Genomic DNA, 18,402 nt, shown 5'->3' on the forward strand with positions numbered 1-18,402 from the left:
GAGCATCGATTAATCGAGATTATACAATCGAAAATATTTTTCTCAAAATAATTATGTGGAGCAACATATCCAAAAGTATTTACTTATGTAGGATAATAAACAAATAAATAAATACATACTTTGAATTATGTTGGATTTTGTGGTGTTCATTTAACTGTAAAGTTGACTTCCCAAAACCATAGTTGAATTTGAACTTGAAATCAAAATTTGAAAACTAGAAAACATAAAAGGAAATAAAGAAAAAGAAAAAAAGGCAGACCTGGTATTGGGCTGATTCACCTGCCCTGCGGCCCATTTCCATCTGCGCGCGCCTTGGGCCGCGCATGGAATCTCTAGCGTATGGGCCCTACTAGTCAGCTCCACACACTCAGTCATATGAGTCACTGCCTGGCGGGCCAACTGGCACTATTTATCTTCTCCCCCTGTTCCGCGCATAACAACCTCATGCCCTCACCGCAGATTCCGCCGTAGCTCCGGCATGCCTCCATCTTCCTCGCCCACCTCGTGGGGGGATAAATATCGTGTTGACCCTACTCTCCTCTCGACCCTAATCTACTGCTCGCAACCGATAGGACGTCGAACCACCTAGGCGTGACTCGCCGCCATTAGCGCACCGACGGGGGGTGTCCCGATTCGGAGCCACTCCACACCTCGGCTTGAACTCTTCTTCCGAGATTCGGTGGCCGATTTGGCGCGTGGTGCATGTGTGCGGTTGGCGTGTTACTCACCGGGGGACGGAGGAATTTCTCATCGGAAGTGTAGCCCCGCCGCGGGACTAGTCACGCCATGGACTGCCCTGCTCACCGCACGACCGTCGGTAAGAACCATTCCCTCATCTCCGCTTTTGTCTCCTCTCGGAGTAGGATTGTTCCATTGCGAGGTTGGGATACCGGTGGGCCTCACCATGGGTTGCCGGAGGGGGTGGGCGCCATCGTAAAAGCTCGTCGCCGTCGGCCTGTTTTGTGCCTAGGCCTCGGTCGGCCATTGGATGGGTATCGAAGGGATGAGATTGGAGATCAGAGACGATTTGACCGGGTCGGATCGCAACCGTAGATCTCGCAATGTACGGTAGGAATCTGATCGCGGGTTCATTAAACCGAGACCATCGGATTAAGATCCGAGGGCTACGGCTGCATACCGGTTCAGTTTTAGGCGATCTAATCTAGGCCATAGACTTTAGATCGTGCGGCTCAGATGCGATCTTACCCCTTCACGGGCCTAGATTAACACAAAGGCCCCTGAGTTTTAGAGAAACCAACCCGCCATCCATGTGACTGTAGCCTGAGTCTAGTGCCTCTTGCGCGGAAGCCCCTGCATTTTCCTGGTTTTGTGAGCGCAGACCAGACACTTATTAAAACCGAGAAATTCGTTTGGAAAATGATTTTTAGTGTTAAAATAATTATAGGAACTTATTTAATTCATAGAAAATCCATTCTGACTCCAAATTAATTCATTATAATTCCTATAATTCTATAGTATTATTGTTTATCACATAGTATCTCTGATTTGACATGAAAGCCACTTCAAAATTTATTTCTTAATTAATCTTGTATCAAATATATAAAACCTTTGGAAATTCATAACTCCCCCATTTTAACTCCGATTTGACCCATTCGAGTTGCGTTAGCATCATATAAATATTTACTACGCAGTAGCAACACTTGTTATATGATATTCCCTACTTTTATAATTAGGTAACTAATAGGATTAACTGCCTTAATATTAATTCTCATCTTATGGATATGATTTGATTAGATGATCTTTAATCAAATAATGATTTGGATTAAAGTAGAGATAATTATTTATAGAATAACCTCTCATATGATTTACAATAATCAATTTATGATATAGTGTAATATTTTGATCACATAGATCTTCTATAGAATCATAACTCCATAATTGTAACTCCGATTTTAGTGATTCTCGTTCCCACGATCTCGTAGCAACACGTAGATCATTATTATGCAGTATGTTCTTATGTTTGGTGTGATGTTAATTTTGTCTATACTATGTCTGTTTCTATTGCTACGACTAGCAGCGCGGTCATGAGGATCCGAAGAATCGCCCTGGTAACTGGAATCTCAAGTGCCAGGCAAGTTGTGCCCTTGATCCACTTTTATTACCTAATAATGTTCTTTATAATCATTTATTCATGCATAGGCTTAATTTTGATGGGACCCAATAGGTCACCCTAGTCTGTTTATCATGTTTACCTTGTTTACCCCTGATTCACTTGGGTGGTTATGCTATTGCTCTATATGGTTTTGGGATTAATACTATATTATGTCCATGTTCCAATTATTTTGTTATTTTATTTATGTTCATGTCAAGATCATTATCTTTAATTGGAACATGGAGCTTAACTTGAGAAACACGTGCCACCACAAGGGTGGAATGGGACGCCCTTGGCTGACTAATTAGGAAAGCTAGTGGAAGACTAGCTTACCCGGAAGGGGCAAGGGCAGTAGGGGAGTTGCATGCAAGGAGTTTCTCGGGTTGATTTTGCTGCGATGGCGGTCAGATGGGGGATTCTTGCAAGTGCTCTTCCCATAAACTGTAGCGGGTTTTCGGAAGCTAGTGGAACTTTGTAAAGGCCTCGTAGTGTTGCCCTGCCTCGCTTCCTTGGTAGAGGTGTATGGGAGTCGCGATCCCTTGGCAGATGGGTAACATGACTTGTGGGTATAGGGTACAACCTCTGCAGAGTGTAAAACTGGTATGCTAGCCGAGCTCACAGTCACGAGAAGCTCAGGACTCTCGCATGATTAATTTATGGAAATTAAATTCAATTTGTCATTTGCATTGCATGGGATTATGTATTAGTTTTGTTCTATTATTTTTATTAAGGTTTGGTATTTACTTACATCTAGTAACTGCTAATAAAATTTTGACCAACTAATTAAAAGCAATGCTCAGCTTTAACCCCTGTTGTCGATTAGCCTTACATCACATGGACTCCCACCTTTGGTGAGTTCATGCCCACTGGTTCCCCACAACTAGTTGAGCTATGATCATGTGTGAGCTCACCCTTGCTGTCTCACACCCCCCACAGGAGAAGAACAGGTTGTTCAAGAGGAGCCACACAACGAGGAGTTTGACCTGGTCTAGGTGGCGTTTCCCAGTTGACTTTTGGCGCCAAGGATGATCCTTAGTTCGTTTCATATTTATCTTTTATTTTGTATTAAGGCTTCCGCTATGTAATAAATACTCTGATGTTATTGTGACATTTATCTCTATACACTCTTTTATTATATATGTTGTCTTCATGGCGCATGTATGAGATGCACCCAGCTTTGTTCCTTAAAGCCCGGGTGTTACAGCAACACAATTGTTAAAGATCAGGGACTTTCATCGTTCGAAACATCATCTCCTTTCGGATATGATGATTTTTGGACGAAGATCGTAAAAATATACTTTCATCCTCTATGAGGATGAAGATTGGTAAAGATAATATATGATACTCGTTCATTCATCCATACATTATTTCATGATATACATATGCATATTAACAAGATTTATATTACATTTATATCTTCGGATTGATTGAAGGCGTTGACACGAGAGCGATTACAATTTAGTGTGAACAGTACGGGGGTACTGTTCACCTATTTATAGGCACGGGACGTGATCTGATTAAAATTACATTTATGACCTTAACATGTACTCATAACTATAACATAAATCATCAAGTATTAACTAGTCCTTTCCTCTTCGGCTCAGTGTCATGTTTGACCTTTGTTGCCGCCTTAAACTGAAGTCGTCGTCCTTCGACTGCAACTTCAGCATTCGTTGTTGTCGCTCTCAGACAATGTATTCGTCTCGAGGACCTTCGACGGGGAAGGAGATCCTCATCACGAAGCTTTTCCTATGACGAAGCTCCTGTAATATTCAATATTATGCTAGAAACAAATGGTTAGTCGTGTTTTTGAGGACCTTTGGAAGAGGAAGGCCTCCAACACCCCCTAAAAGAGTGTTCTCCCCCTTTGAAATAATATTCTCAACATGTGCATTTATAGAAACATGGGGAGCATAAGATATGAAATATAGTCCAATAATTAAAAAACTGCAGAAGACTTGTAAATGATACTAGTTGTGGAATTTGAAAATTCTTGTAGATTTGCAGTGGAAACTTATTGTCTTTCTCCGAGGACTCCATTTTCCTTCAATGATACTTACTACATATAATAGACTTCAAAACAAGTATTAGTCTCAAATACTTAGATTATAGAGTAACCTCCCCTTGTGAGTGTGCATACAAGTTTTGGATAATTGTAGGAGACATGCATTTTGATTTTGATATCAAGAGGGGCAAATTATCGATAATCCGAGCTTTGGCACATATAAGTTAAATGATACCAATTATAGGATATCAATTGTAGGATATACCATATGAAGTGTATAAACTATATGTTAAGAAGTATACCATATGAAGATACCAATTGGAGTGTGAGTATCATTTACTTAGGAATGTTGAATAAGTATGTGTCGTGCTTAACTAAACATTTTAAACCATGTAGGTTTGCTCAAGAATATGAATTGAAAATGAGCATTCCAACCATATGATTGACCTAGTATGCATGCAATTATAATCAAAAGTAAATACCATATGTAAAACTAGGCACGTAAGGTAAAAACTAGATATGAGAAAATAGATACGTATCTAAAAACAAAGAAACGCAATATATCTAGTTACCTTAGTCATGGGTGGGGAATTTGGGTCTAAAGTATTCACTAACCCATTTGGCAATAGACTTGATCCAATATGATGCATCCCATGATATACATCCCAAATTTGCCAAGTCTCCAAATTTCCCGAAGTCCTTCGAACTTCTTACTTCCCTCTTGGGATCCAAACCTTTTTGGTGCTTTTCATGGTTGAAATAATTTCCGTTGGCACTCAGATGCATTTGGCCCCCTTTCCTTTGTTGGCTTGCTTGCTAGCCTTGATTGGTATCACCTTTCCATTCTTTTTCTTCTTGATCAAATAAGGTGTAGCAGCCTTTTTGTCCACCTTGTTGATGTAGGTGTTGGAGGATTTGCTTGTTGGCTTTTGCTTGAGCTTTTGCTTATCCCCGGTCTTCGCCTTGCATTGGTAAGACTTGTGACATAGCCTACAAATCACAGTTTCTCCCTCCACAGGCTTGTTCACTCCCGCAGTGGTGTTATCCTGAGTAGGTTGAATTTGTTTGGCTTTATCTTTCTTGTCATACAAGGCCTTGCCAAGGCGAGCCACTTAGTGCCTTAATTGATCATTATCCTTTGCAACCTCATTCGAACATGTTTCTATAACAACATTCTCAATAACAACTTGGTTGCAGGGATAAGAATCAATAATTAAATCAAAGCAAGAAGTAGAAGCATCATTCTTAATAATTTCTGGAATTTCAACTAAAGATGCTCCTAGGGTGCTACTGATGTTTTCTAGCTTAGTAGTTAGCTCATTGTTGTGTATGCTAAGAATTTCCATTTTCTCTAGCAAGTTTTCAATGTCTTCTTGAGAGCTAGCTAACTTAGCTTTATGTTTTTCATTTGTTATAAGGGTTTCGTCGATAGTTGAGGATGGAGCATTAGACTCTAATTGCTCAATTTTAGTTGTTAGATCACAATTCAAATTTGCAAATGTTTCAAAAAAATTAGCAACCATTTATAATCATTTTGAGCTAATCAACTTATTTTTCATGGTTTTAAGTTGAGCCTTTTGTTTAGTGCAAACATCCTCAAAACATTTAACAGCATGTGCAACTTCATCTAAGGAGGGCTTTCCCTCATCATCACATTCATGATCACTATCATCACTAGAGGATGGGATATTTGTTTTACTTCTTGCCATAAGGCACTTGTGTGATGACCATGTTGAGCGTAATGAGGATCAGTGGTTGTGTGTCCTTGGAGGTTCATCTTCTCTTGAAGAGTCATCCCAAGTTTTGACACTTGTAAACGCCTTGCCTTTGTTCCTCCTCTTTGTGGGTTCGGCCATATTTGGACAGTTGTCCCTGAAGTGGCCCTTCTCCCCGCATGCGAAGCATCCTCTCTTTCTTTGCCTTTTCCTGTCAATGTTAAAGAGAAGATCCTCGACCTGCAGGGACACACCCATTAGATTAATCTTGTGAATCATCAACATTACCTTTCCGACGCGTCAGATTGTTTCTTTGTCCTTGGAAGATGATGTTGAGGGTTGATCATCTTCATCATCATCATCACATTCTTCTTCTTCCTCTTCTTCACCTGAGGAGCTTGGAGTGGGAGCCTTCTTCTTACCTTTCTTTTAATCACATGCAAAAGCATATGACCTTAAAGAAGTTGGCTCCTCTTGACCCATCTTTCGTGATATTTCAAATGCCTCAAACTTTCTGATCACAATTGTCGGGGTCATTGTACTCAAGTCCTCCATGTTCTGAAGAATGGTGATGATGCTCCCATATATTTGTTGTGGCGGTAGGGAGATAATCTTCCTCACAATGTCTGCATCACCTAGCTTATTAATTCCAATAGAATTGAGCTCGTTGATGATTAGATTCAAACGAGAATACATGTCTCTAACAAGCTCATTATCTTTCATAGCAAAATAATTGTAATCATTTAAGACTAGGCAATGTTTTTGCTCACGGACATTGGATGTGCCGTCATGGATCTCATGCAATTTTAACCAAATCTCATTATCAGTTTTTAATGTAAAAACTTGATTGAAAAATTCCATGTTAAGAGATTCATACAAGCAATTTTTGGCTCTAGCGTTCAAATGAATTTCTTTTCCCTCACTCGTGGTAAGCTTCTCGGGATTTTTAGGTGGTTTCATCTCGTCAAGAGTGGCTCTCCAAACATCTAGATCTCTAGGTAACAAGCCATTCTAGCACTATAATATGGGAAGTTAGTGTCGTCGAAGTGTGGTGGCCTATGGGTATCCATCCCCTTCCTCTAAAAAGCGTCATCTCGATTAGCGGTGAAGCTAAAACATTTCAAAGGAGCCAAACCGGGTTCTGATACCAATTGTAGGAAACGGTGACGCCTAAGAGGGGGGTGAATTAGGACTTCTAAGAACTATCTCTAAACTAGGCCACACATACAGCCTAGACCAAAACCTATGCAAATGAACAATCTAGAATGTGTAAACTAGGTTTAGTCTATGTGTTGCTAACTCTTCCACAAAACCTAAGTTTCAATCCTAAATATTCTAACTAGATACTTAAGTACTTAATGTAAATGCAGAGGGTAAAGAGTAAGGGTAGAGATGCAAACTCCCATGGACAACGCCGATATTTTTACCGAGGTATCCGGAACTACGCATGGTTTCGACTAATTCTTGTTGGTGCCCCTACACAAAGGGTAGCCCACGTGAGGGCCAAGCAACTCGGTCGAGTAACTCCGTAGAGAGCCGCGGGCATTCTCCACGCACAAGTGGTGCTTCACTTTCGGCTCCTCTCGGACGCTCCCCGCCATCTCCACTATCGAGCTTCCGACCGAAACGTCATGGGTCGTGTTCCCTTCGGTACATGGTGGCGACCATGACACAAACTCGGTTGTCACAATCTCGCAAGACTCTCATCCCACTCGGTACAATGTTACAATGGCTCACACAAGAGCCAAGGGGTTTTGTGGGTTTTTTCTAAACTCACTCAACTTACTAGGAACAACCTAGAGCAAGCGCATAAGCGGTCTAACTAATCTAAGCACTTCGCAAAGCACATACGCTAATCACCGAGAGATTCTATTAAGCACTTGGGTGTTTGAGCACTTTAAAATGTCTATAACATGTGTTGTTGTGTTGCTTGGGCTCCCACACCTCCAAATGGCCATTTGGGTAAAGTATATATAGGCCCCAACTCAAATATAGCTGTTGGAAAGCAATTCTGCAGCTTTTGCGGTGCACCGGACAGGTGCTCCGGATTGTTCGGTGCTGTAACAGACATGCCACATGTACTAGCTGTTAGAGCTTCCGAAGATGGTGCACCGGACATGGCGCACCGGACAGTTCGGTGTACACCAGACAACCCATGCTTGCTTGTCGTATTTTGGCAATAACTTTTAGCTCTAAACTCTGATTTCAATGATCTTGTACTTTTTGGAAAGCTTATAAAATTCTCTACATCCTAGAGCTGAAGCATAACATTTTGAGCAAATTAGCACACCGGACAGTCCGGTGAAACAGCCCCTATGTTGCTACAGTGTTTTCAACAATTCCAACTTTGTATTGTGGGCATAATTTTTAGCTCCGAACTTCAATTTTGATGATCTTCGACTTTTTGAAAATATTATAAAGTTATCTACATCTCAAAGTTGAAGCCATGTTAGTTTGCATAGATTTGTTTTTATGAAGCACTTCCAATTCAGTCAGCCCTTCATCTCAACTTTGTCAACTTCACTTTTGTTTTGTGGCTTTTCATCCCACTTCTACTTCTTGATATATTGGACTCTTAAAATGTATAAAGTGTCTTCAATATGACTTTGTATGTTTTCTACGCATCCTGTGAACTACAACACACAAACACTTGGAAAATATTAGTCCAGAAGGTTATGTTGATCATCAAACACCAAAATCACTTAGCCAAATGGGTTGGGGTCCATTTTCCTTATAGGTGCGCCACTAGTCGTTGGATCTCTCATTTGCAGGTGACCGTTGGCACTGTCAGCCTTGCACCAAACAGTCTGGTGGCTCTCCTCCATAGTGCCACCAGGAACTAGCCGTTGGGCTACTGTCCCCTGGTGCACCAGAAAGTCCGGCGGTGTGACACCGGATATTCCGGTGCTCTCAGTCGGACGGTCCGCCGGTGGCAACACTTTGTTCATATCTTAGACTTTGCTTGATACTTGTTGATCTTCACTTATGGTATTCTTAATGTCTTCTTTTGAGGTGTTGCTTCCTCAATGCCTTAGTCCAAGTCATTTTAGCATCCTGTGAAGTGCAAACACTATCAACCACATTAGTTCACGGGCTATGTTGATCATCAAACACCAAAATCACTTAGCCAAATGGCCAGGGTCCATTTTCCTTACACAAGCTTTCTTGCTTCTTTTGTTTTTGTCTCCATCATCGTTCCATGTTTTTATCTAAGTTCCTTTGTTAGTGTGTATGTGCCCCATAAGACGGTGAAGGATGCGACCCTTGCAGTGAAGGGGGTGCCCCGACCTCCTAGGCTCTTACATTGTCAGTCGAAGCGGCTCCTTTGGCTGCTCTGGCTGCTCTGCCTATTGATGTGGTGACTGCCTCTCCCGACGCGGACGTTCCAACCTCCTTGGCCGTCCAAGAGATGTCGGGAGCGGTTGTCCCTGTTGTGGCCTTCCCTGAGCCGTCGGCACCTGCGTCTGGCCTAGAGGAGGTCCCAGCAGCCGTGGTGGTTGCCCTAGGCGGGGCTCTGACGGCGGATGCAGTGGTCGTCACTGCCATTTCCGCCCTTGGCCCCTTGCCTTCGGGCATTGTGGCAGTGGGTGGTCTATCCGTGGCGTCGCCGTTACCCGTGGAGGTCGCCGAGTCCCAGGTCTAGCCACAGCCGATTGATGTTCCTTCCTCCTCCCTAGGGGCTGCGCTGCTTGCGTTGCCTATTCCTGGAGAAGGCCACGAGGACCATCCTCCCTTCATCCTCAAAGGCTCGGAATGGCAGGAGATGGAGGCGGAGGAGGAGAGGCAACTCATTGAGGCAGCTTCTATCCAGACCGCTAGGAGCCTAGAGACTATCAAGTGCATGCTTGGTAACTTTGGGGAGGCAGTTTTGATTACCCGCACGTCAATGAAGTGGGAATTGATACCCTATAGCCAAGTCACTATAACTTTCTAGTAGTTTCTCCATGCTTGTCACTTTTTGACCAACATTCAGCTGATCACGCGGCCAGTCTTTGTAGCGCCTCTTTTCACGGTTGATGGCTCGGGGGAGGCACAGAGGTCGCCCGCTTAGAAGAGAGGGAGCGTGAGCTCGACATGCTCCATACTAAGGCTGACTAGCTTCGTAGCGAGGCGAGGTGCCTGTGCACGGAGCACAACGACGCGTTAGGCGACACGAACCGCCTCCGGAGGGAGAGGTCCCAACTTCAAGGGGACCTACGTGAGGTGAGTCTGTAGGCTCAAGAGACCGAGTCAACCCTAAGGGCAATGAACTCGCACTTGGAGGAGGCAAACTTGGAGCTCTCAAGAGAGTGCAATGAAGACAGATGTCGGTCCTTCCTTTGTCCATGTGTTTTTTGTCTGGTACTCTAGATTACTTAGGTCCTTCTTTCCGTTGAGCTCTAGAAAATGTTCTCCTAATCCCAAGATGCCAAGAGGCAGCAGAGGAGGCGAGGAAGGTGGCGAATGATGAGATTCGCAAGCTCTCGCTCGCTTGTGATGATGCCATTGATGCATAGGTCTAGGCTAGAGACCTCGCTCTCAGAGCGCAGCGCTGAGCTCTAGGAGCTTCATCTGTCCATGGGCGTTGTGTGCACCCACCTCTCTCCTCCACCGTCGATCAAGGTTCCCTTAATCGACCAGTTGTAGCCACTTCTCGGACACATGGAGCATGTGGTTCTCAGAGGTGCATATCATGGGAGCAGCATGGCATTAGGGCAAAATGTCTCCCATTTTGATAAGATCGATGCTGATGTGATTGCGGCGGGCTTCGCTGCCACCCGGAGCGACGAGGAGCTAGATAATATTGAAGAACAGTCTGCCCTCACATCTAGTCGATCGTGAGTCGGGTCGATGTGAAGTTCTTCCTAATGAGCCTTAGAGTCTGGAGCCATCCGTCGGTACCTAAACTACGCTATTTTAGTGTTTTGCAATAAACTCTCGTATGATAAGACCAGATAGATGGACATTTTGCTTTTGGTGTAATGTCATTTCTGAGTTGGGCACCCTGTTTTTGCCTTTTTCTTAAGTCCTAGACTTTATGATCGGTCGTCTTGAATTTATCGTAGCTGCGAACGATGGGGACTTCTGGGGCGTGGATATGTCCCAGAATGGATCGGGGTGCTTAGGAAGCATTAGGAAGCGCCTGGTAAAGCTTTGTGCATTTTGCGGAGTGGTGCCTGTTCCAAGCCCCCGAGTAGAATGTGGCGACTTGGTCAGCCAGGCGACTTGGTCGTCAAGTTCTATTTTGCTCGAGTGCGAAAACAGAAAAAAGATAGAAATTGTTACTTAGGGGTAGTACTTACTTAGGTTCTCGACGTTCCATGTGTTGGTTAGGAGATTGTCATCCCTATCCTTAACTGGTAAGCCCTTGGGCACAGAACCTAGGCGATTATGAAATTTCCCTCCCACGGTGGGGAGAGCTTGTGCTTGTCCTTGGTAGTCATAACCCTTCTCAACACAGGTAACCGACATTGAACAACCTGCCATGAACTTGTCGATCATGGTAGTGTCGCAAGTCTTGCTGGTACTTGGCAGAGCAGATGACGACCATGTCACGTGCCACGTCAAGTAGGTCGGTGGAGAGTTATGCGTCTGTGGTCACTTGTTCGTCGTTGTAGGCCAATATCCTCGGGGGCCCGTACTATAACTACATCGGGAGCATGGCCGCCTCGCTGAATGCCAAGAAGAATGATGTGTACCCTATCGGCATTTATGGTGTGGTCCACAGACTCCAGAGTACGGCGGGCAACTCAATCGCCCATCGTCCGGTAGACTTCTTCAACCTGTCGAATATACGCGGCTTGAGGCCTTGTAGGATTAGGCCATTAGCGCACTCAACCTAGCCATTGGTCCATGGGTGTGCCACTATGGCCCAGTCAACATGGATGTTGAAGTCCTGATAGAACTGGAGGAATGGCTCCAGCATGAATTGAGTTCTATTATCAGTGATGGAGTTGGGTACCTCGAACCAATATACAATGTGTAGCATCCCAAAAATTCAAATCTTGAAATTTTCTCAAACTCGCTCTAAATTCAAAATGAATTTCAAATTTCATTTCAAAATGTTTGTTTGCAAGTTGATATCAGCAAATAAAATATAGTGGTCTATATTCTCTCCAAAATCCTCCTCAAAATATCCTACAAATATTTCCCCAGTGATCACCCTCAAACTCTTTCAGAAATACTGCCCAAATATTCCACCGATATATCTCCAAGTATTTTCTTCCTGAGAAATACCTTCAGAATCATTTTTGAAGTCCCTACAAATATTTTCTTCATAACTTTCCTCATGCTCACACGTATACGTATGCCTCCGGTGTCATACGTTGAGCTCTACAAGCTAATTACACTCATATAAGACAAATCCATGCTAATCTCCCACTAATCCTCTCATCCTCCCACTAATCCTTTCATCCCTCCCCCTAATCTCCCACCATGGCTATAAATAGAGGGGCAAGGGCCTCCTCTCATCCCACCTCAAGCCATTTCATGGCAACTCCCTCCCTCCCCCCCCCCCCCCCACACCCACACGCCCACTCCCACTCCACCTCCCACACAAGCACACACTAGCACAAGGATCGTTCGGTCGTTCTTCGATCGTTCGTCCGATCGTTCGATCGTTCGTCCGATCGTTCATGGTTCGTTCGTCCAAATAATCTTTTTCCTGTCGTTATGCTGCCGAAATTCCGATCGTCCGTTCATTCGATCGTTCATCGTTCGTTCATAGTTCCTATTCATCGGTCATCGTTCGTTCATCGTCACTATTCACTGTTCATCGTTCATTCATACGACTATTCACCATTACTATTCATCGTTACTATTCATCGATCCTCCGATCACCCCAAATTTCAACTACCCATCCATCATGATGTCTGGTCCACCTAAGACCAGCCAGACCCATATTCCAGTCATAGGAACTCCGGTGACTGTGATTTCATTCCATTAGGGAACTTCCCATCTGGTCACCCATCCTAGATTTCTCCAAGTTGAGCACGCTTAACTTTGGAATTCTTTCAAGCCAGACTTCCAAAAAGAAAGGCGAACCATGTTTGTATGGATACATCTTCAATCCTATAAAACCTGGCCCAAGATACCACAGCCCACTCGAACGAGAATACCACATCATTCTATCTATTTGGGTCCCACCTCACTGTTGTCTGATGTGACAAAGTAGGTAGGAACAGTTTCCACCAACATAAACCTCTGCCCAAGAAAAGCCCAAAAATAATTCCTCGCACCCCGCTAAAAAATACATGATTTTCCAAATATCTCTAAATATTCAAATTCTAGAATATTCCAAGAATATTCCTTTCCTTTTCTTCTTCTCCCTATGATTATAAAATCTAAAACTCCTCCATCCAAACTCAGATTTTAGTCATTCTTGTTTCTAAAATTCTTGTCAAACTATTCCCTATCCAACCATATCATCCCTCAAGCATGGTTCATATTCCAGAAAACTCCCAAAATACTCTTGTCCCATATTCTGCCTATAACTCTCCTGTTCATATTAAGTCATACGATTCATTCGTCACTATTCTCACCAACAGTGAACTTCACTGTGCTACACCACATACACCCAGCTATATATACAACCAGCTACCCTCTCCCTCTCCACACACACTCAACACCCTCAGCCAAGGCAAACACCCCACCCACTCAGTTACTCCGCTCTGCCGGCTACAAGCATAGTGTTGCTTCGTCTCCAGTCCACCCTCCTGGTAAGCACCTTCGCTCCACCACCAGCAGTATATCAACACCACATGACACAGATTCTACTCAAGACTATACCCATCCATATATCGCTATTCTGACCACTATACTAAATATTTGTTGGTATACTTGTTGGTTTGTATGTTTGCTTGTTCATGTTGCATAGTTATCGGAGCGTTCGTGCCATCTCGTGGAGGCCAGATCTGCAAGTCTACGCCAGGCAGTGGAGCTAGAAGCCAGTTCCACGAGCTCCTCTTCCCCCTTCGTCGGATAAGCACGACAAGCTCACTGGATCCCTTTGATGCATAAATTACCTATGTTTTACAACCACAACTCTCAGCCTGTTATTTTATGCATGATATGATTTTGAGACAAGTTATTATGGCCACCCAGCCGCTTGCCGCAATCAATCCCTGATATATTTGTTACAAATGATTTGAGGAAAGGTGTGAGTTTTCAAAAGAAAATGCTTTTCAAAATGTGTATGATGAAGGGTTTTCACCCTTATCACCTTTGAGTAGGGATGATCAGGGACTCCCTAGTTTAGGGGAGGGCCTAAGGTGATGGCTCAGCTGGTTTAGGTGTGAGCAGAAGGATTGTCCCCTCACATAAGGACCGGTTTGTCATCCTTCACTACATGTACTCATGATAAGTACAACCACTCGAGACTGTGTGGGCAGTCACTCAATCTGAACTCGTACGGTCCAACCCCAGGGTTATGAAGGCTGGGGAGCACCGGGAGGAGAAGGAGGGGGAATGTTTTGTCCGGTTTGGACATGGCAGTGGCCTGACTCCTTCTGGTATAACCGTTAAGGTTAGTGTCGGGTACCGTAATTAGGGGTACCCCCAACACTCCTAAACATGGCTGGTAACCACCCTCAGCACAAACCGCAAAGACTGATGGGCACGGTTTAGGTCAAGGCTTCATCTACCCAAGGGACGTGATCTCGCCTCACCCGAGCCCAGCCTCGGGCGGGAACTGTAGTCCCGGATGAAGTTACGTCTCGCCCGAGGGCCTCCTCAGGCAGTGGGCGCACCCTCGGCACGCCCGAGGCCCAGCTCGGGCAGGCTTCGTCGAGAAGCAACCTTGGCCAAATCGCCTCTCCAACCGATCGTATTGCAGGCGCATTCAATGCGAGGATCGCCTGACACCTTATCCTGACACACGTGCCTCAGTCGGCAAGGTCGAAGTGACCGCAGTCACTTTGCCCTTTCACTGACCGATCTGACAGGAAAACAGCGCCGCTCACCTCGCTCCGACTGCTGTGTCAGCCGCCCGGGCAAGGCTGACAACAGCAAGTTCAGCCCCGGGCGCAACAGGAAGCTCTGCCTCGCCCGACCTTAGGCCTCAGCCTCGGGAGGAGGTCTCCGCCTCGCCCGACCCCAAGACTCGGCCTCAGCCTCGGCCTCGGGAGGAATCGCGTCCTCGCCCGACCCCGGCCTCGGCCTCAGGAGAAGTCTCCGCCTCGCCCGACCTTGGGCTCGAACCGACCGCGCCACAAGGGATACATCATTACCCTCCCCTAGCTAGCTCAGGCTACGAGGGAACAAGACCGGCATCCCATCTGGCTCGTCCCAGTAACACGTAATGATGGCTCCCCGTGTGCGTCCATGACGACGGTGGCTCTCAGCCCCCTACGGAAGCAAGGAGACATCAGTAGGATCCCAGCAGCACCGACAGCTGTGCTTCTACAGGGCTCAGGCATTTCTCCGACGGCCACGTTATCGCCTACGCAGGGCTCAAGCACTTCTCCGACAGCCATGTTGGCATGTACACAGGGTTCAGGCACTTCCCTGCCAGACACGTTAGCGCCTAGCTACACCCCCCATTGTACATCTAGACCCTCTCCTTGCATCTATAAAAGGGAGGTCCAGGGCCTTCATGCGGGAGGGTCGCGCGGGGGAACGAGCTAACGAGCAGGCTCTCTCTCTCTCTCTCTCTCTCTCTCTCGCAAACGCTTGTAACCCCAACTACGAGCACACACCCCTGGTGCGAGATAATACGAGCCGCGTTTCTCCCTTGTGTTCCATCTCGCGCCAACCCATCTGGGCAGGGGCACGCAGCGACAAATTTACTCGTCGGTCCAGGGACCTCCCGGGTCCGAAACGCCGACAGTTGGCACGCCAGGTAGGGGCTTGCTGCGTGTTAACGAACAACTTCCCATTGAGTTCCAGATGGGTAGTCTACAGCAACCTCTTCAGCCCGGGCCGGTGCTCCGCTTCCGGAGTCTCGAGTTCATGTCCCTCGACGGCAGCTACGACATGGTACTCCTCCCCCCGCAGCGCGACAGCAACCACGACGGTCGTCAGCTCGCCCGACGGCAGCGAACTCGACGACGTCTTCCCCCCGTGGCGGAAAAGCAGCATCCGGGTTGGTCCTGCCACCCTCCTCGCCGCAGGAGTAGGAGACGGGGCAAGCGTGGCCATGCAGGAGGCGACGCCTCGTCGGCTGTCGAGCGAGTCGATGACGCCGGCACCCCAGCGGGGGACATGTCGGGCGTTGTCCTCGCACCTGAGACAATGACGGATGTCGTTTCCCCGCAACGTGCCAACCCCAAGCAGACAGATGACGCCAGCACACTCACGAAGGCTTGCTGGGCGTTAGCCTCGTACCTGAGATAACGGTGTAGTCCGTCCCTGACGCGACTTCGTCACCGTCCATCGATCAAGAGGGCAAGGCTGCCCCGGCCTCCAGCGGGGTCGGACAGAAAATAGCTGCAGCGGCAATACTACTCCGAGCAATGCCAGAGCCGTCCACCACCGAGGGGCGGCGTATCCAAGGAGAACTCAAGAATCTCCTGGAGGATGCTGCGGTCCGACGAGCCGAAAGCTCTGCCTCCCGAAGGCAAGGGTGCCCCCGGAGCATCGCGCAACGACTTCCCGACTCATGCGGGAGGCCTCGATCCACACCGGGCGCACGCGGGACGCGACGCCTGTAGCCCCGGGTCGCCTCGGCGACGAGCCACACCATCACAACCGTCGAGCCCGCCTCGACGAGAGGGTGCGCCGAGGCTACCACCCCAGGCGTGGAGGACGCTATGACAGTGAGGAGGATCGGAGTCCCTCGCCCGAACCACTAGGTCCGCAAGCCTTCAGCCAGGCCATACGACGGGCGCCGTTCCCGGCTCGGTTCCGGGCCCCGACTACCATCACCAAGTACTCGGGGGAAAAAAGGCCGGAGTTGTGGCTTGCGGACTACCGGCTGGCCTTCCAGCTGGGAGGAACGAACGACGACAACCTCACCATCCGCAACCTCCCCCTGTTCCTCTCCGACGCCGCCCGAGCCTGGCTGGAGCATCTGCCTCTTGCGCAGATCTCCAACTAGGACGACCTGGTCAAGGCCTTCGCTGGAAACTTCCAGGGCACGTACGTGCGCCCTGGGAACTCCTGGGACCTTCGAAGCTGCCACCAGCAGCCAGGGGAATCCCTGCGAGAGTACATCCGATGGTTTTCGAAGCAGCGCACCGAGCTGCCCAATATTACCGACTCGGATGTCATCGGGGCGTTCCTCGCCGGCACCACTTGCCGCGACCTGGTGAGCAAACTGGGCTGCAAGACTCCCACCAAGGCGAGCGAGTTGATGGACATCGCCACCAAGTTCGCCTCTGGTCAGGAGGCGGTCGAAGCCATCTTCTAGAAGGACAAGCAGCCTCAGGGACGGCAGCAGGAAGACGTCCTCGAGGCGTCCGCGCAGCGGGGCACGAAGAAGAAGGCCAAGAAGAAGGCGCAAGCAAAGCGCGACGCCGCTGATGCGGATCTCGTCGCTGCTGTCGAGCGTAGGAACCCACGGAAGCCTCCCGGAGGGGCCAACCTGTTCGACAAGATGCTCAAGGAGTCGTGCCCCTATCACCAGGGTCCCATCAAGCACACCCTTGAGGAATGCGTCATGCTTCGGCGCTACTTCCATAAGGCCGGGCCTCCGGCGGAAGATGGCAAAGGCCAAGACAACAACAAGAAAGAGGGCGACAAGGAAGAGGAGTTCCCCGAGGTCCACGGCTGCTTCATGATCTACGGTGGGCGAGTGGCGAACGCCTCGGCTCGGCACCGCAAGTAGGAGCGTCGGGAGGTCTGCTCGGTGAAGATGGCGGCGCCAGTCTACCTAGACTGGTCCGACAAGCCCATCACCTTCGACCAGGGCGACCACTCTGACTACGTGCCGAGCCCAGGAAGGTACCCGCTCGTTGTCGATCCTGTCATCGGCAACGCCAGGCTCACCAAGGTCCTCATGGACGGAGGCAGCAGCCTCAACATCATCTACGCCGAGACCCTCGGGCTCTTGGAGACCGATCTGTCCACGATCCGGGCCGGTGCGACGCCCTTTCACAGGATCGTCCCCGGAAAGCGCGTCCTGCCCATTGGGCAACTCGATTTGCCCGTATGTTCCGGGACTCCCTCCAACTCTCGTAGGGAAACCCTCACGTTCGAGGTGGTCGAGTTCCGAGGGACCTACCACGCGATGCTGGGGAGACCGTGCTACGCCAAGTTCATGGCCGTCCCCAACTACATGTACCTCAAGCTCAAGATGCCAGGCCCCAACGGGGTCATCACCGTCGGATCCACGTACCGACACGCGTACGAATGCGACGTGGAGTGCGTGGAGTACGCTGAGGCCCTCGCCGAGTCCGAGGCCCTCATCGCCGACCTAGAGTGCCTCTCCCAGGAGGTGCCTGATGCGAAGCGCCACGCCGGCAACTTCGAGCCGGCTGAGGAGGTTAAGTTCGTCCCTCTCGACCCCAGCAACGACGCCTGCAAGCAAGTCTGGATCGGCTCCGAGCTCGACCCCAAATAGGAAGCAGTGCTCGTCGACTTTCTCCACGCAAACGCCGAAGTTTTTGCGTGGAGTCCCTCGGACATGCTTGGCATACCGAGGGATGTTGTCG

Source organism: Zea mays, chromosome 2 (assembly GCF_902167145.1).
Source record: "Zea mays cultivar B73 chromosome 2, Zm-B73-REFERENCE-NAM-5.0, whole genome shotgun sequence".
NCBI classification, from domain to species: domain Eukaryota; kingdom Viridiplantae; phylum Streptophyta; class Magnoliopsida; order Poales; family Poaceae; genus Zea; species Zea mays.